Source organism: Schistocerca gregaria, chromosome 8 (assembly GCF_023897955.1).
Source record: "Schistocerca gregaria isolate iqSchGreg1 chromosome 8, iqSchGreg1.2, whole genome shotgun sequence".
Lineage (NCBI taxonomy): Eukaryota > Metazoa > Arthropoda > Insecta > Orthoptera > Acrididae > Schistocerca > Schistocerca gregaria.
In genome coordinates, this window is record NC_064927.1 from 359,112,352 (window position 1) to 359,133,145 (window position 20,794).

General features: G+C 44.5%; 1 long non-coding RNA gene across 3 annotated transcripts in view; it reads right to left on the bottom strand.

The window, feature by feature from the left end:
* Window positions 1-6,552, bottom strand: part of LOC126284697 (uncharacterized) — a 175,490-nt gene extending 168,938 nt beyond the window's left edge. For all 3 annotated transcript variants that reach the window (XR_007551528.1, XR_007551526.1, XR_007551527.1), the window contains exon 1: window positions 5,955-6,552. This is a non-coding gene — a long non-coding RNA (uncharacterized LOC126284697). The remainder of the gene's footprint in view (window positions 1-5,954) is intronic.
* Between the last annotated feature and the right edge of the window lie 14,242 nt (window positions 6,553-20,794).

Consider the following 20,794-nt stretch of genomic DNA (forward strand, 5'->3'; position numbering starts at 1 on the left):
GTGCTCCTAGATTTCTTATCGGTAATTCGATCAACAAGTGAATATTTCAGGAATGTACCGTGAACTCTATTGGGCATCACCGGAAGGAAGAAGACTTCTTTTTGGGAAACACCACTGAGGAGATTTAGAGAACCGGAATTCGTAACAGACTGCAAAGCGGTTATACTACCACCAACAAACACGTCCCGTGAGGATCCAGAAGGCAAGCTAGGAGAAATGAGGGGTCGTAAGGAAGTACATGTACAGTCATTTTTGCTATGCTGCATTTGTGAGTGGAAAAAGACAGTGTTCACCAGCGGTGGTACTAGGTACCCTCCGCCATATGCTCGATTGCAGTGTATGTAATCGTGTGTAGATGTCAAATTAGAAGACTGTTTAGCCATACATAAACCTCTGGACCTCAGAATTTATTCAAATCTTACATGCAGTCGTTTTCGTAAATACTGTGTTCCGAGCTGGCTAATAATGAACCGATCGATGTCACGAAGTATAACGTTAGTTGAAACCTCATTTTTGTTTACAGGCAGTTGAAAATGAACACACGATTGAAAAAGGGCAATAATAGACGAACTCCATTGTCTTAATCATATCATCGTCTGGCTGAATTTAGGAAATAAATTAATTTTAATATTATATCATCTTGTCAAAAAATACGACACGGCAAGTATTCATCACAGGAAAAGCTAAACTTTTGACTCCCCCAGCCAAGCATGTTAAATCCGATACCTATTTCACGTAGGTAATTTTATGTGTAACTATTAATGGAACACGAAGAAGAGAAACTTTATTGGTACAACTCATACACCTGGACAGCTAACCCGTTGTATTTTGTTGGTTTCAAATGTAGATACAGAAAAAATTTCGCAAGGTTGTTCTTCGAGATCACTGTGAAAACTTTCTCAAGTTCCTTGTAGCTTTTCTCAGTTCACGAAACATAGCATTGGGATAGGGTGTTATGTACTTCTGCAGATTATTCCCATTGTCCTTGAATTCTGATCCTCCCCTCTTCCCCCCCTCCACCAGTCAGTTCTACAGGCAGCCGCCCATTCCTCTTTCCTGGCACTCATTCTGAAACCTTTGGTCACACTTCATCACTAACTTGGTAATACCCAGATCATCGAGAAGAAGACAAAGTCAGTTTCTTAGGATTAAGAGAAAATCCGAATAGCCTACTTTAGAACGTGTTAGATTTTTGGAAATTGTTATACCTAAAATACATCAAGTTTTTCAACTGCTTCATAGCTGGTGGTCAGAACACATTTGGTCGGCTGCCCATATCGCTCCATGGAGTTAGAATTATATTTGTTAGGAGAACGGCGAGAGTATTATTAACTGTCCCAACTGTTATACGATTTAGGACATTTCAAATCCAATTATAAAATTCAGGTTTTCCTGAATGATTGTAGACAAATATTGTACTAAGTTCTTAGTACATTTGTGCTCTTATTTTCCCCTACATTTAAGCTAAACAGAGGCGATGTAATGTCGGTAGGTAAACAGCCAAACAAAAGTGATGTTATGTCGGTAAGTAAAAATGTCAGCAACAGCTTGTTTCACAAACGTGCTACATGAACGAAAACCACCCACAAATCTAGCGATGTCCTGTCGTCCTGATTATGCGGATAGGGACAGTTCGTTCTCAACTTACGTGAACTGCAAATAAGCCACTCCATATGCAGGACCAACATAACAATATTTCTCTCAAGATAATGTTTCAGTCTCATACTATTCTCCTTCGTTTTTTTTCGCTACTTCTCTATGAATTCTGTGAAAGAAATGCAAGTAAGTAAGCGTTCATGTGACATCTCCATAATGCTATTTTGTCCATTCTTAACTTGTCTTCAGTTCAGTGAAGTCTTATAGACCGTGAAACGTTAGCATAATTTGCAAAGAAGCGCATTGAAACATGCATGGTTTGGATCAGTGACTCAATGGTTACTTTGAAGGCCACGGATCTATAGATATGTGGTTGGATCCCAGATCAGTCCTAGGTTTTCTTTCCTTTCACTTATAACTTCTTACACATGTGTCAGTATTTTTTAAGGTGAACAATTCTAAATTACAGCGTGATTCGGAGTCCATCTTAATCTATAGATCCTCCTACAAATGGTGGGTACGTCTGTTCAAAGGTCGGACGAAGGCGATGACATACCACTTCCAGTAGGACCATGCCTCATAGAATTTTACTTGTATGTAGTGAAATGCACTGCAAAGATTATTTACATTATCACAGTTGCAACTTTATCAATATTACAATGAGCAGGAATTAATATTTTCCGTGGGGGTATAAATTAGCTAACTGTCACACTTGCGTTCTGCAAATTTAAAAATAGAAGACACATATACGAGTATGTTTATAGTGATTCGAGCATGTTAAGTCAAATGGTTAGTGCGTCTAAAACACAGTTTCAGCATTCCTAATTCCTGAGCACAGGGCTTCTGGAAGAAAACAGTTGCAGGTTGTATGTGTAGTGAGAAGTAACACACAATTAGAAAAGGTACAGGTTCACGTACAAATGTTAGAATGTACATAGATCTTCCCCATGTAATTGATTTGCTGAATAATATAAAATGTGAGACGGGTAATTCGTTTTTAGCTTATCTGTGGTGATCGTATATCACTTGTTGCAAAAATCTGACCTGTTCTTCAATCAAATAATGCACGAGTCATTCCACAAGTCTTTGTCCTAGCGCTCCGTCCCCAATGGTCCAAATGATGTTGATGCGCCCTTAAACTATAACTTTTCTTGAAATGAGACATATGCGTTCGTTACTTTCAAGCAGCCCAGGCAATAGTCCAAAGTAACATTACGTATAATCTATAGCCCCGCCCATATTCTGTGAATTTTATAGCACCCTGTGATATCACAGTGAAGGAAAAGGAGATAACCTCATTCAGATGCGTTTCAAATAAGCACTAATCCAGATGTTAGTTACACGCACAAACTTGTTAACCTTTTGTGTCTAATGGAGATTTGTATTTTGCCCTGAACTGTTGATGCTGAGATGCTACCGAAACTTCATCGTAGAGTAAGAAGTTCGTTGTCGAAAAGTAGCTTGTTGTTTGTTGATTGGCAATGCCTTCCGTGTGATTTCTGAACAGATTTGTCGGACAATCATAATGATCACATGGATAGCCACCTCGTACCAGTCGGTTCACCTCGCACACCTGTCGTCACTGGAATGTGAGCCACGCGACGCCATAGAATTCTTTAAGCGACAGCTCCGGTGCCACACCCACCGGCTCAGCGCCTGTGTCTGCTGCCGCGGCCAGTCGAGGAGGTGGGGGAGGGAAAGAGGGGGAGGGAGGGATGTCATATGCCGCCTGGAAACCCGGAGGGATTTCGAGAGCGGTTAAGAGTTTGCAGAATCGCTTGAGAAAGACTGAGATGGGAAATGCACCTACTAAAGCAGCAAGACACTATTCACTGAGGTGAGGAACATTCCTCTTCCTATAATAAATTTTCCAGCGCAGTGTGCACTGTTTTGATTCTCTGTGGCCTTTTAAACCCGTGTCGAGGCGACACTCGAACTCAGAAACTTGGCCATCGTGGGCAATGCTCTTACCGAATGAGCTATCCAAGCACGACTCGGTACCTTTCCTCACAGCCCCATATTAACTACGAAAATCAGTGTTCGAGTCAAGACCCAGTATATAATTTTAATCTGTCAGGATGTTTAAAAAATTTACTGCCACTGGTCACCTCGCAAGTAAGCAATAGAAAACTCAATAATGCAAAGATTCGGACGCTTTCAACGTCCCTCTTCGTAAATAAAATCCCGTATATACATGGGACAAGTACTCTGTTCGAAAATTATAAGTTGTTAATTGTATCTATTTATTGCTAGTTCCTCGATAAGGAAGAAATTTATTCCGTATGTCCATATCCGGTTGGTAAAATCATTGGCCTTTCGTGTGTAAATCTGTTTTAGTTTTCGAACAATTGAAATCATGACTTCAGCTGAGGAAGCTTAGACGGCAACAGCTGAATGTTATTCACCACTTCCCAATATCAGGTACCAGATTCACTCTCTTCTGATTTCACGTATTCTTCCCCGAGCGAATTCAGGTATTTACTGAAATCATTCTTTTAATACTCGTATGATTGGTGTCCCTTGACGCTCTTGTACTTCGGTACAATTGATAATCGTCGATTGGACATAAAAACCCAACGGGAAACAATGCGTAAGTAGAATACAGGTATACTGCCAAGAATAATTTTTATATAAAATTATTAAATTTTATTTAATTATTTTCTCTATTCTCTATTCCTCACTCTACACGTATTATCATCACATGTATTGATTAGCTCACTGAGTCCACGATTCAGCAGGAACGAGGTGCCAAGTAATTCTAATCAAAGTTCCCCGCAAGTCGAATGCCGCGATGCTTACTTCGGAAGCCAACGATCTATTTCCTTTGCCTGCCCTAATCTACACCCTTTTAATGTTTTTTCGTCTCTAACTACCTTTCTTCGTTCGTTTCCCACTTTTCGTTACTTGCTCAAGGCCTTTCGACATTTAAGATTGATGTATTTGTCAGTGTGATCCTGGACATTTGCCATCTTTCCTATTATCTTCAGTCAATTGACTGATATAAAGCATTTAAATCATGAGAAGGAGAAGTATACAGAAATACACATAATCTCTCTCTCTCTCTCCTACACGCACACGCACACACAGCCGGCCGGAGTGGCCGAGCGGTTCTAGGCGCTTCAGTATGGAACCGCGTGAGCGCTACGGTCGCAAGTTCGAATTCTGTCTCCGGCATGGATGTGTGTGATGTCCTTAGGTTATTTATTTTTAAATAGTTCTAAGTTCTAGGGGACCGATCACCTCATATGTGCTCAGAACCATTTGAACGCACGCACGTAAACACACACACACACACACACACACACACACACACACACACACACACACACACACAAAATGCGAGAGCCACTAACCACTTGCAAACCTGTACACACTTTTATTTCCTTAATTTCGTATAGATCATGTACATGGTTTTTACCTCGGTCCAGGCAGTGTACTGGTAACAGCTCGTAGATTTTTGTTTTTGTTTTGTTTTGTTGAAATAATCCTCTGTTCTTTACGTTACGTTATGACGACGGGGACGTATCCCACAACATACAAATTGTATGTCATTCGTGGCCCAGTGACCTATGTATTTTCACACTTCTTATTTTTCATTTCACTCCTTATATACGTAACCTTTCAGCAGCAGAATGTCACTCCGTAACACGCTTCTGAGTGTGCGTGAAATACTGTGGCTTTCATTTAGTGCTCTTCACCCTTGAATCATTTGCTTTTGAAGATCCAGGTAGAAATGCACTGATACTAACTCATACTGAATTTGATATGAATTTACCTTATTGTCACTATCAAACGCTAAAGAAAAGAGTGTTAACCTCTTTATAATCCACAAGTAGAATATTTGTCACAAAAGATCATTTTGCATTGTTACATTTTCCGTGCCACACCCCAACGAAATTCATCACGTTTCGTACGAGTGGTAGCAACGTTTTCGAAAGTTAATGCTAGACCATAATTTAGAACAAAAAATTGCATCGCGTTTGTTGACTGCCTCAACCAAGCGCTCAACATTTTTATTCCTGAAACTTCTTTTGCTGCGATACGTTAGAGCAGTTTGAGAACCAGCAAGTTTGATAAAATTCACGAAATACTGAAAAGGCACACCCGTAAAGTACGACGGTATACTGGCCAAGACCGAGATACGAAGCGGCTGCCTGTTCATCGGTCACGAAAATATCTGGCAGTGCAGACGCTTGCTGCCCATCTGCTAGTAGACAGCTTTTTGGTATTCAACTGGAAGAGAATAGAGATGCAGTCAATACGATTTATCACCCCGCCTGACAGGGAAGGCATGCAGACCACGTGACCACAGTAGTTCCCGGTTCGAGACCAGCTGCCGTGGCAGTTCCTCCGCTCACCTGCTCGCGCCGACGCTGCTGCCCTCTGCGCAGCGCTCCGGCTGTGACGTCAGGTCTGCTGAATGACGTCACCGGTCCACCGATGACGCAGGTCCCGTTTTTCTGCCCGCCACGCGGTTCGCGGGCCCACGAAGAACCGGTGTCGTCCTCGGAGCAGCTGCTTAGGAATTTGTTGAGCAATCCTGGAGACACACGTCACTGTCGTCGTTGGCGGGTGTTGTTTCTTGCGGAGAGAAATACACAGGTGGGGGCAAGGGTTTTGTACACACTGTTGTGGGACGGTATAACGGAACTACTATCGGAGGAATCACAGAATCACTTCACGTGGACGAAACTTCCCCTATTGGCGAGTGCTTGAGGGTTGAGCGGTGAGACAGTGGAAATATATCCCGAGATGTTTCGACCTTGTGGCATCTTCGGGAGTGCGGAACAGACTGTCGGTAACGGTTCAGGCGGCGTCAGTGTGGGTCACGTGATCAGACACTAGGGCATCGGTTCCGTATGAGGGACGGCCGCCCGCGCCGGGGCGAGGTTCGCGCGGCGTCGACGTGTGCGTCATCACTGTCGCGGAGAGCGTCGGTCGCACGCCCTCACGGCGTCGCGGCTAGCACAAGAATGCAACCGCCGCCATCGCACCGTCCCAATTTTATATGTAAGTCACAGAAGGCGAAGGAGAGAGAGAGACAGGGGGAGGGGTGAGAAAACCGAGGGGGGAGGGAACGGGAGGAGCGGAGGAGGAGGAGGAGGAGGAAAAAGGATTTTTTTATTCACGGTGTGAGCTAGACTGGCAGACGGTCGGTCGGACAGACAGCGGAGCGCGGTCCCGGCTACTCATCTGCAAGTCCTATAACAGAGCTAATTATCAAGTTAATATGGCCATTCTGTATGGGGAGCGGTGGAGCGGCCCCCAGGAGAGAGAGAGAGGCGAGCGCGGGGGAGAGGAAGGGGGCGGGAGAGCGGGAGAGAGTAGACAGAGAGAGAGAGAGAGAGCGAACACGGCACAGCTCCGGCGCCCGGGAGGGACAAGGACGCCGCACTACATTGATATTATAAGTTGCTTCAATCGCTGTATTCATTTGTAAACTAACCAGGCCCGAGCGCCGTAGCCCGGCATATACTTGCCAAGCGAGCTACCTCATGCAACTTTCATACAATTTAAAGTGGGAGAAGGATTATGCAGCAGCGGCGGCGGCGACGCTGGAAGGCGCCGGAGGGAGAAGGGGGCAAGCGGCGCCGCGGTAGGAGGCGGAGGCGGCGGAGGCGGCGGCGGCGGCGGCGGCGGCGGAGGCGGAGGTGGCCTGAGCTTCCGGGTGCACCGCGGGCAGCGTGCTGCATGTATGCATGTGTGGCCGGCCGGAGCAGCGCGGCGGCCGCGTGTGATGTACCGCTTTCATACATGGACAAGCCCGGGCGCTGAGAAGCGCCGCTGGATCCGGAGGCGACGGAGACGACTGCGGCGGCAGTGGAGGCGGCGGTGGTGGGGGCGGCGCGGGGGCGGCGAGGGCGCGGGGCAGAGACTGCGGCGCCGCCGCCTGCCTTGCTCAAACATATTCATTTATACATCCATTCATTCCGGAGTCAGCAGGCAACTCGGCCCGGCCTGGCCACGCCCTCCGTTCCTCGCCTGCCCCCTCCCCCCACCTCGCCTCCGCCCCCGCCCCGCCGCCCGAATAATATCAAAATCTGAATATAAAATAATGATAATACATATATGGATGGACACTCGTTGAACGCTGGAGCTTGGCCCCGGAGGGCGCGCGTCGACGCACTCGTCGCGACGCCGCAGACGCGCCAGGGGCGACCATCTGGTTGTGGAAGAACCGGCCTGCCACTGGCTGTTGCACAGGACTGTTTTTACAACCGCTTTAGTACCTCAACAACCGACAGTCGAGGTAAACGAAAAGGAACAGTGAGAAGGTATGGACCTGTTTCCTAACAGGTCCGTTAGTAAGACGTGATCAACAATTGCAGGAGAGTAATGTATAAAGACTCCTTAAACCCGAGAAGAATGCATCTGTCGAAGAAATCGCGTACAAGACTCTTTCCTAATCTTGAGTACTGCTCCAGCGACTGGTCGTTAGAAAGTGGACGGCACAAGAAAAGAGAGACACGTGTCCAGAGTATAGCCCATGTCAAGATGAAACCGCCATGCTCAGAATGGTTAAACGCGAATAATATTATGAAGGATTTCACGATTACATGTTTTAGCTGCTGGTGATTCTTCCGGGTTGTAGGGTCGTAGACCATGAAATTTTTCCATTTGTAACATTTCGTCCAGAGCTCCGATGGACATCCTTCGTGTTACTGCTCAAGATTCAGCGGAACTAGAAGTATCTCTGAAGATGTCCACTGCATCCCTAAACAAAACGTTAGGAATGCAGATATTTCGTGAAGCAAAACCATAGAACCCAGAAGACTTACCAGCAGTTCAATGGAAATCATTAGACAATGGAGACTGTCTTCTTGATGGACAACTGAGAGAACCAAAACAGAGTGTAAACTGCTTAAAAAGTTTCTCTTCTCGGTTGTGTGGAGTTAACCTGGCTTCACCGACTAAATTTTAGATGTTGGTGAGGGACAACGTCTGAGTACTTTCGTATAAGAGAATAGTGGTCTCTGGTGATTCGTTCCAGAGTGACAATGTAGCAATGATTTACTCGTTTTATTACACAAATTTTAATTGAAAGTAGCTTCAAAAGAGTGAGAAAACCTGGAACATTCAGCCGGTGCAAATTACACCACGAAAAAGAAAAATAATTCAAAAGTAAAGTGACGTGCTTGCCTTCGCTGCGGGAAAAGGTCAGCACAACACAGTCTCTCTTGCTACATTCAATCCCAATAAAAATAAAACAGGATGAGCACCATGTCACGCTAATAACGAAATCTTAAGAAAGAGAGTACTGCTGAGGTTTGACGAGGATTAATAAACGAAAGTGCTTTGGTTTACGTAAGGCCTTTAGTGATGTAGGCAACGGCCTTGCCGCAGTGGATACAACGGTTCTCGTGAGATCACCGAAGTTAAGAGCTGCCGGGCGTGGTCGGCACTTGGATGGGTGACCATCCAGGCCGCCATGCGCTATTGCCACTTTTCGGGGTGCACCCAGCCTCGTGATGCCAACTGAAGAGCTACTCGATCGATTAGTAGCGGCTTTGGTCAAAAATACCATCATAACTACTGGGAGAGTGGTGTGCTGACCCCACGCCCCTCCTATTCGCATGCTCCTCTGAGGATGACACGGCGGTCGGATGGTCCCGGTAGGCCACTCGTGGTCTAAAGACGGATGTAGGAAAACCATCTAGAATCTCAATTACGAAGACTAGGTTGATGTACGAAACTCGACGCATTGTGGTGGTCACTGTACGACGTAGCTCGGTCTGCCACATTGAGATTTGCACCCAACACTGAACGAATCATTCGATACCAGCGCTGTTTCTTTCACTGAAGACTACCCGTGGGAACGGCGTGGAGCCATTGGTTCCAGTGTTGGAACGATAGACCGCTGTAGCTTAAGTAAGATTCTGATCCGTTGTTGGTGCAAACGACCGAGTGGAGCTTCCCTATCAGACTGGAGATTGGTAGTAACTCACCCCTAACCCCCAATTCCCAACCAGGGGCAGAAGAGTACTGGTTTATGTTCATATGGTAACTGTCTGAGGATCTTGGATCATTTCGTCACCGCACTATCATATAGCCTAAGATGAGATGAAAATATATGAATCGTCGTTACGCGGTGGCATATACGACGATATAATGGCCTTGGGGGCCGAAAACGGTCATAGTTTTTAAAATAAGAAAAAGTGCTGAGCCGTGCGTGGCTCGTGATCGTGCCATCTCTTATTTAACATCCTGTTTTTGCCGTACTGCCGCCTCGTTATGTTAGTTTCAATTACTTGCGTCACAGAGTTGTTGCTTTGTCTGCCCGTGAGCGGCAGCAGCAACGCTTATCGATATAAGCCCTGCCGTATTATCTTTGCTGGACTGCTATTACTTCCCGGTCGTCGTGTGTCGACCAGTGAGTTGGAATGGGCCAGCAGTGGAGTTCGGACCTGGCAGTCGGACAGTTGGTACACGGCAGAAGTTTGGTCGAGTTGGAGCGGCAGTGAGGTTCGGATAGCAATGACTCGCCCGACGGTTGCGGGCACACAAGGCTTGGGACGGTCGTGGTTGATCGCCGATTGGTCGTCTTACCGGACGACGTATATTTGCTCGCCGATCGCTTATAGTTTGGCGGTGTGTGTGTCTCAACTCGTGTTCGTCCTTGTGACTGCACAGTCACTGCTTTAGCATTGGTCGCGTTCTACGTCTAAGTGTCTGTGAAATTGTGTGTAGCCTGTGATGTCGACTGCTCGGCTATTTTAGTGCTCTCTCCGTGCTGATGTGTAGCAGTTGGTCGGTTGGCGCAGTCGCGTCGTAGCACCAGTGGGGCACGCAGCGCCAGGGAGGCGCGGATAGCCATCACTCGCCGATGATTGCCGACACGTGAGTTGAGTGGGGGACGACTTTGGTTGATCGTCGGTCGGTCGTCTTGTCGGACGACGTGTATTTGGCCGGCGATCGCTTATTGGTTGGCTGTGTGTGCCAACTCGTGATTCGTCCTTGTTTTGCTCGGTCACTGCCGTTAGGATTGTCTAGTTCTTCGTGCAAGTGTTCGTGAAACTGTGTGTAATTTACATGTTTTGACTAAAAAGTTATTTAAAGGTTGTCGGCGTACTGGCTCTGAATTAGTCGGTTGACGTGGAGTAGCGACGAAGGACTGGATAGCCATCACTCGCCCGACGATTGCCGACACGCACGTTTGAGAGGCAACGACCTTGCTTGGCCTTTTGGTCGGTCGGACGACATCTATTTGGGTCATCAACCGCTTGAGGGTTGTCTATAATCCGTTCTGGTTCTTGTTACAGTTTCCGCTGTTAGCATCGTTTGAGTTTTGGTGCAAGTGTGGAATCGAACTGATCTTGATCAATGGTCTGTCGGTTGGGTTTCCAGTGGATTGAAACCGGTTGGACCGACTGCCTGTCTCACCTAAGCGAGCGTTAGTGTTTGAATTCCAGGCCTCGAACATCTGAACGCTCCTGGGTGTACTCTATGGTCATCAGTCCCCTAGAACTTAGAACTACTTAAACCTAACTAACCTAAGGACATCACACAACACCCAGTCATGACGAGGCAGAGAAAATCCCTGACCCCGCCGGCAATCGAACCCGGGAACCCGGGCCTTTGGGTGTACTGTCACTTTTTTATTAAATTGTTCTTGTTGTTCGTACTTTTATGGCTTCTAGCCGATTTTTGTTTTAAGTTATAGTTGTTTTCCTCTTAAGGCCTTCAGCCTAGTTTAAACTACTGTTTCACGTAAGCACTTTGGCATTTTAAAAATTTTAATGTTGTTGAATTTTTAAGCCTTCAGTTGTTTGTTCTTAAGGCCTTCAGCCTACATTAATGACCTGTTTCACGTAAGGCCTTTTAGAATTAATATTTTGGAGTTTTTAGTGTTAGGCCTTGAGCCGATTTGAATTTAAGTTGTTTACTAACGAACTGTTTTAAGATAAGTGTTGCCTGTTAAATTTCTGATTATGCTTGAGTTTTAAATTACTGGCTTGCAGCCGTTTTTACATTAAAGTGTCTTTCAGCTGGTAATTAAGTCCCAAGGATTAAAGCTGTGTGCTTCTCTTAAACAAAAAAAATGTTTGATCAAATATTAAAGCTGTATGTTCGAGTGTAACTGACAGCCCTTACTTTGGCCCCTTTCCACAATTTATACTATGTGACCTGTCCTGCGGGTTTAGCAGGGCGTTTCAGTGCAACTGGTGCCAGCTACCTAAACGCTGATGGTATTTAATAAATTATGTGATGTCAATGTAGGTATAGGTCAGCTCCTTGCCTTGCCAGACACTAACTTTGCTTCAAGCTGTAGGAGCAGATTTCCTGTAGAAATTCATGTCTGAGAAATGCAAGGAACTTAGTTACAACCCGAGGATTGACAAAACTTACGAGTGTGTCTAGCATATGGTTAACGCTGAGTGGCAGACTTTGTTATGCGTTACCATTTGCCTTGGAGGCAAAATTCTGTCGGGCAAAAGACGCACACATACACTGATCAGCCAACACATTATGGTCACCTACTTAAAAGGCGGTACATCCTGCTTTGGCACAGATAACAGCGGCGAAGAGTCTTGTTATGGAAGCAATGATACCTTGGAAGGTGAGTGGATGGAATTGGAACCACATGTGCACACACAAATCAACTAATTCCCTTGATTTCGGAGAGGTTGACAATGATCTCTGACACTACGGTCAGTTGCATTCCAGATGTGTTCGATCGGGTTCAGACCTGGCCAGTTGGAGGGCCAGCACTTCAACAGGAACTCGGCACTGTGTTCCTCGAATCACTCCCTCACGCTTCTGGCCTTATGACATGGCGCATTATCTTGCAGAAAAATGTGACTGCAGCTGAGAAAAATGATTGTCATGAAGGGGTGTTCGTGGTCTGCAACCAGTGCACGATACTCCTTGGGCGTCTTGGTCCCTTTACGGCAAATTGAAAGAGAGATTTACGTGTGTGTGATAAATCCCTTCCCCTCGAAAATTTCCCTCCCACATAGTTTCTCTGTGTTACCACACATTACGTGCAACTGAACTTAACATGTACACGCGAGTTGCCTTGTTGCTTCCATCTCCCTAAGTGGAATGCATAAGTTCTGAATAATGTTCACCAACCCGCCGTCTTCTAAAGTTGTTGTCCCCTGCGCAGAAGACAGTACGTAGGCCATGAGACGGTTATCATGAGGCTGTAATAAGCGGTTAGCGAGGAACTGATATTGTATGTTGTTGTTGTTGTGTTGTTGTTGTCTTCAGTCCTGAGACTGGTTTGATGCAGCTCTCCATGCTACTCTATCCTGTGCAAGCTACTTCATCTCCCAGTACCTACCGCAACCTACATCCTTCTGAATCTGCTTAGTGTACTCATCTCTCGGTCTCCCTCTACGATTTTTACCCTCCACGCTGCCCTCCAATGCTAAATTTGTGATCCCTTGATGCCTCAAAACATGTCCTACCAACCGATCCCTTCTTCTAGTCAAGTTGTGCCACAAACTTCTCTTCTCCCCAGTCCTATTCAATACCTCCTCATTAGTTACGTGATCTACCCATCTAATCTTCAGCATTCTTCTGTAACACCACATTTCGAAAGCTTCTATTCTCTTCTTGTCCAAACTAGTTATCGTTCATGTTTCACTTCCATACATGGCTACACTCCAAACAAATACTTTCAGAAACTACTTCCTGATACATAAATCTATATTCGATGTTAACAAATTTCTCTTCTTCAGAAGCGCTTTCCTTACCATTGCCAGTCTACATTTTATATCCTCTCTACTTCGACCGTCATCAGTTATTTTACTTCCTAAATAGCAAAACTCCTTTACTACTTTAAGTGTCTCATTTCCTAATCTAATTCCCTCAGCATCACCCGATTTAATTTGACTACATTCCATTATCCTCGTTTTGCTTTTGTTGATGTTCATCTTATATCCTCCTTTCAAGACACTGTCCATTCCGTTCAACTGCTCTTCCAAGTCCTTTGCCGTCTCTGACAGAATTACAATGTCATCGGCGAACCTCAAAGTTTTTACTTCGTCTCCATGAATTTTAATACCTACTCCAAATTTTCCTTTTGTTTCCTTTACTGCTTGCTCAATATACAGATTGAATAACATCGGGGAGAGGCTACAACCCTGTCTCACTCCTTTCCCAACCACTGCTTCCCTTTCATGCCCCTCGACTCTTATGACTGCCATCTGGTTTCTGTACAAATTGTAAATAGCCTTTCGCTCCCTGTATTTTACCCCTGCCACCTTTAGAATTTGAAAAAGAGTATTCCAGTCAACATTGTCAAAATCTTTCTCTAAGTCTACAAATGCTAGAAACGTAGGTTTGCCTTTTCTTAATCTTTCTTCTAAGATAAGTCGTAAGGTCAGTATTGCCTCACGTGTTCCAACATTTCGACGGAATCCAAACTGATCCTCCCCGAGGTCCGCATCTACCAGTTTTTCCATTCGTCTGTAAAGAATTCGCGTTAGTATTTTGCAGCTGTGACTTATTAAACTGATAGTTCGGTAATTTTCACATCTGTCAACACCTGCCTTCTTTGGGATTGGAATTATTATATTCTTCTTGAAGTCTGAGGGTATTTCGCCTGTCTCATACATCTTGCTCACCAGCTGGTAGAGTTTTGTCATGACTGGCTCTCCCAAGGCCGTCAGTAGTTCTAATGGAATGTTGTCTACTCCGGGGGCCTTGTTTCGACTCAGGTCTTTCAGTGCTCTGTCAAACTCTTCACGCAGTATCGTATCTCCCATTTCGTCTTCATCTACATCCTCTTCCATTTCCATAATATTGTCCTCAAGTACATCACCCTTGTATAAACCCTCTATGTACTCCTTCCACCTTTCTGCCTTCCCTTATTTGCTTAGAACTGGGTTGCCATCTGAGCTCTTGATATTCATACACGTGGTTCTCTTCTCTCTGAAGGTCTCTTTAATTTTCCTGCAGGCAGTATCTATCTTACCTCTAGTGAGATAAGCTTCTACATCCTTACATTTGTCCTCTAGCCATCCCTGTTTAGCCATTTTGTACTTCCTGTCGATCTCATTTTTGAGACGTTTGTATTCCTTTTTGCCTGCTTCATTTACTGCATTTTTATATTTTCTCCTTTCATCAATTAAATTCAATATTTCTTCTGTTACCCAAGGATTTCTAGCAGCCCTCATCTTTTTACCTACTTCATCCTCTGCTGCCTTCACTACTCCATCCCTCAGAGCTACCCATTCTTCTTCTACTGTATTTCTTTCCCCTATTCCTGTCAATTGTTCCCTTATGCTCTCCCTGAAACTCTGTACAACCTCTGGTTCTTTCAGTTTATAGATTGTGGTCCGAGTCCACATCTGCCCCTGGAAATGTCTTACAACTTAAAACCTGGTTCCTAAATCTCTGTCTTACCATTATATAACCTATTTGATACCTTTTAGTATCTCCAGGGTTCTTCCACGTATACAACCTTCTTTCATGATTCTTAAACCAAGTGTTAGCTATGATTAAGTTGTGCTCTGTGCAAAATTCTGCTAGGCGGCTTCCTCTTTCATTTCTTAGCCCCAATCCATATTCACCTACTATGTTTCCTTCTCTCCCCTTTCCTACACTCGAATTCCAGTCACCCATTACTATTAAATTATCGTCTCCCTTCACTATCTGAATAATTTCTTTTATTTCATCGTACATTTCTTCAATTTCTTCATCTGCAGAGCTAGTTGGCATATAAACTTGTACTACTGTAGTAGGTGTGGGCTTCGTATCTTTCTTAGCCACAATAATGCGTTCGCTATGCTGTTTGTAGTAGCTTACCAGCATTCCTATTTTCCTATTCATTATTAAACCTACTCCTGCATTACCCCTATTTGATTTTGTGTTTATAACCCTGTAGTCACCTGACCAGAAGTCTTGTTCTTCCTGCCACCGAACTTCACTAATTCCCACTATATCTAACTTTAACCTATCCATTTCCCTTTTTAAATTTTCTAACCTACCTGCCCGATTAAGGGATCTGACATTCCACGCTCCGATCCGTAGAACGCCAGTTTTCTTCCTCCTGATAACGACATCCTCCTGAGTAGTCCCCGCCCGGAGATCCGAATGGGGGACTATTTTACCTCCGGAATATTTTACCCAAGAGGATGCCATCATCATTTAATCATACAGTAAAGCTGCATGTCCTCGGGAAAAATTACGGCTGTAGTTTCCCCTTGCTTTCAGCCGTTCGCAGTACCAGCACAGCAAGGCCGTTTTGGTTAATGTTGCAAGGCCAGATCAGTCAATCATCCAGTCTGTTGCCCCTGCAACTACTGAAAAGGCTGCTGCCCCTCTTCAGGAACCACACGTTTGTCTGGCCTCTCAACAGATACCCCTCCGTTGTGGTTGCACCTACGGTACGGCCATCTGTATCGCTGAGGCACGCAAGCCTCCCCACCAACGGCAAGGTCCATGGTTCATGTGGGGGGGGGGGGGGGGGAGTGATATTGTATAAATAATTAAAATTTATAAATGATATATTTAAACGGGAAGCCACTGTAGCTGCACTCACGTTGTTGTTGTTGTGGTCTTCAGTCCACAGACTGGGTTGATGCAGCTCTCCATGCTACTCTATCCTGTGCAAGGTTCTTCATCTCCCTGTACCTACTGCAAATTACATGCTTCTGAATCTGTTTAGTGTATTTCTCTCTTGGTCTCCCTCTGCTATTTTTACCCTCCACGCTGCCCTCCAATACTAAATTGGCGATCCCTTGATGTCTCAGAATATGCCCTACCAACCGATCCCTTCTTCTAGTCAAGTTGTGCCACAAACTCCTCTTCTTCCCAGTTCTATTGAACACCTCCTCATTAGTTATGTCATCTACCCATCTAATCTTCAGCATTCTTCTGTAGCACCACATTTCGAAACCTTCTATTCTCTTCTTGTCTAAACTATTTATCGTCCACGTTTCTCTTCCATACATGGCTACACTCCATGCAAATACTTTCAGAAAAGACTTCCTGACACTTAAACCTATACTTCAGAAACGCTTTCCTTGGCGTTGCCAGTCTGCATTTTATATCCTCTGTACTTCGACCATCATTAGTTATTTTGCTCCCCAAATAGCAAAACTCGTTCACTACTTTAAGCGTCTCATTTCCTGATCTAATTCCCTCAGCATCACACGATTTAATTCGACTACATTCCATTATTCTGGTTAGCTTTTGTTGATGTTCATCTTATATCCTCCTTTCAAGACACGATCCATTCCGTTCAGCTGCTCTTCCAGGTCCTTTGCTGTCTCTGACAGAACTACAATGTGATCGGCAAACCTCAAAGTTTTTATTTCTTCTCCATGGATTTTAATTCCAACTCCGAATTTTTCTTTTGTTTCCTTTGCTGCTTGCTCAACATACAGATTGAATAACATCGAGGATAGGCTACAACCCTGTCTCACTCCCTTCCCAGCCACTGCTTCCCTTTCGTGCCCCTCGACTCTTATAACTGCGATCAGGTTTCTGTACAAATTGTAAATAGCCTTTCGCTCCCTGTATTTTACCCCTGCCACCTCCAGAATTTGAAGGACGTATTCGGTAAAAACTTAGAAACAGCATTTCCTCAAGGGTTTCGAGTCTGATACCTCCAGAAAGACTACACGGATCAGCCAGTGAATTTACATTATGACCACCGACCTACTGTCGGTATAAACCCTTCCAAGCGACAGCAGCGTTACGTGGCGAGGAATGACTCCCAGTCAGACACACGCACGGTGCATTTAGTATCAGTCAGCGTGCAATCCGTGTGTAGAATGGGAAAGAAGCGCCATGTATCTGAGTTTGACCGAAAGCAGATTGTGATGACCCGGTGGCTCGGCACGAGTATTTCGGGAACTGCACGACTTGTAGGGCAAAACCAAGACGAAATCATGTCTAGGCATCGTGGAGTTGTCGGCCACCCCTCATTACAGATGTCGGACGTCGTAGGCTGGGCAGACTGAAGAAGAGGGCTGGCGGCGAACTGTGGCGAAACTAACATCAGACTTTAATGCCGGGCAGAGTAAAAGTGTGTCTGAATACACGGGACACCGAACGCTAATAACGATCGGCCTCCGCAGCCGACGACCCACGCTTGTGCTAATGTTAATGCCGTGACATCGGGAGCTGCGACTCAAATGGTCACGTGACCATCGGCACTGGATGTTGGCACAGTGCTAGAGCGTTCATGGTCCGATGAATCCCGTAACTTCTTCATCATGACGATGCGAGGGCGCGAAAACGTCGCCGTCTGGGAGAACAACTCCATGGCATCTATACTGCGGGATGGAAAGAAGCTGGCGGCCGCTCTGTTTTCCTCTTGGGAACATTCGCGTGGCCATACATGGGTCCGGTGGAGCTCGTGCAAGAAGTAATATTTCCGGCTTTGCGCCCATCATATTCAGCTACAAGAAGCTCATCTTAGAGTAGTTGAGACGGCAGCAGTGGGAAGATGTCCTGTAGGTACCGATAACAGATGGTTTATTCGGTACTGCTATTGCGAGAAAGACCGTCTAAACTGTGGTCCTCCTCCGTGACTGGCTACTGTGTTCGGAAGTAGCGCGCCAAAATAATAAACTTCTGTTATTAATATTAGAAAAAAATAACAGTGACTTAACTTGCCTTACATGAAAAAAAATCTCGTAACAGCAGGCTATAATTCCATTGTTCTAACAGTGTAAAAATGTAACTGAAAATAGTAATTACGCGAATAAGCAATTCATTGTGTTTTTATGCTCTTAAGTATCAGGAGACTCATCCACACTAAAGACGTACCGTGTTCCAAATCAAAAGTACGACTGCAACAGGCAAAAGGTTCTGTCAGTTGAGAGAGTACAGTGTCCTAGACACGAAAGTAAAATCACAGCACACAAGTCACAGATATACTAGATGCACATTTTGTTTGTACATAGACCTAGTTTCATGATTTTCGTACTTGAGATGCAGCAGACTGCAATTTACCACCTCTTTTGTGGTAGCGCAACGAAGACAGCTGTTGGAAGCAGAACGAAATGTGTGGTTTTCGATTTGTTTAATTGCGGCTGCCTTCTTTAAATTCCCCGTATGATATCAGAAATATCTACGGATTTTCTTCGGTTGCATCTGTTAACAGCCCAACAGACTGAATCTGTTATGACTACCAGATCGCAAAGTGTAACTGTAAGCAGTTCATTGCACAAGCAGGATGCATCTTTGACTTCATAACTCTTCAACTAGAACATTGTTTCCCATTAATGTTCTTGACACTTTATTCTGAAATGTTCCGTGCACTGTGTATTGACTTCCAATGTCATCCACTCTCAGGAGCCGGCCGCAGTGACCGAGCGGTTCTAGACGCTTCAGATCACAACCGCGGTGCTCGTACGGTCGCAGGTTCGAATCCTGCCTTGGGCATGGATGAGTGTGATATCCTTAGGTTAGTTAGGTTTAAGTAGTTCTAAGTCTAGGGGACTGATGACCTCAGATGTTAAGTCCCATAGTGCTTAGAGCCATTTGAACCACTCTTAGGAACTTGTTTGATTCCAGGAATGTATCACCGGACTTTTTAATTTCACTGATTATAAACAGTGAAGTTAATTTAATGTAATGGAAGTTTCAGTGGGAGTAGTCTCGTTTTATTCTACTTTTCCTTCAGTTGGAGTAGCCTCTTTTTATTGTATTTTACGTGAAGTAGTTGTTTGATTCTTTTCATTTTAGATGACAGACTCTATTCTATAAATGAGAGATGGCAGCATTGCAAATGGAGTGATATCTACCTCAAAGTTGTTTCACTTTGCCTATAGACGTAGAATCCTCAGATCTTATTGGCTTAATGTTAGTTCGTTGCAGAAGCTATTTTGACTTTTAAGTCTGAGTATATTGCGCCTCTCTACAGGAATTCGAGTGTCTAAACATGCAATATGTAAAAGTCAAGGTACTGATTTATCTGTTGTATTCCTGCTGTACCGTGCAATTAATAAAGTATTTTTCATGTCCACTGGAATTTAACAAGTAAACATTACTGCCCTCGATGCACAATGGTTCTGTGACCCTCAAAATGAGATACTGTTGGCCAAACACTGTTGTGAATCTGTGAAGCTGACGCTAAGGTATAATATCTTCATTACAAATTTGCATATTCCAGAATTTGTCGTTCCAGCTGATCAAAATTGTTTCTATTGCAGTCTTTTGGATGGTGGCTATTTATATTTGATTATTCCTCTGTAACCGCCAAGGGTCGCATTTACCTTCATCTACGTCACACTGATAATTCCGCATGCCAATGACACAAGTTACGTTTATATTACTGTACTGCACTTACAGTGCGTACTACTGTTTTTAAGCACAACGAATAAGTAGAATGAGTCTTACTTTTCTTCGATAGACGCGTTGGGGGAAAAAGAAGAAGACGCCACGGACGCTGTATTAAGTTCACTTAATTTCTTCCGAAGTACAGTTCTTTCTCTAACTCAAGGTACACACATAGGCGTCATGGGCATCATTACTTTGAGGCTGCATGTGGGATGGGCTGGGAAATGAGATTGTGGAATATGGGCTGCAATAAGGCTCAGTGAGACTCATTAATCAGGATGTGAAGCCATGAGGGAAGCAAGTATAAGGACTCGTATCCACATACGTCAGCGGACATATCTGTACATATCATTATACACTTACAGGAACAAGAAGACTACCCACTTCACAAATATGTGACTTCCTCAACAAAACTGTTCCATAAGCGAGTCCTAAACGTAAGCGTAAGGAACATTGATAACGTAGAGACAACATAATCACACACACCCCTATTACAGAAAGTGAGAGTCAATACAAACGTATTAAACAACTTACTTTCATGCAGACACATTCAGGAATCCCACAACATTCACGGTATTACATCTCTCAGGGTGATTAGAGTACAATGGGGAACTTCAGGGCCATGCATCGTGCATGATGAGACACATCCACGACCATCACATAGAAGGGAACGAAAATCAGAAATTAAGAGAAATTTTACACACAATACTCACGAGTACACGTCCTATAATGCACTTTGGAACTTACCCCTAGTGACAGGATTCAAGACACCTGGTGAGCCGCAGACCAAAATGTACACTATTTTTCAAGAAACTCAAAAATCGGAAAATGGACAAAAATTCTCCCACATATGGATACTCATCAGACTTGCTGCTTTAAAAGCTACAGTTTGAACATCACTAACAATAGCAGCAAAGTTTGAGATACGGGGGTGCTAACGGACAAAAATTACCCC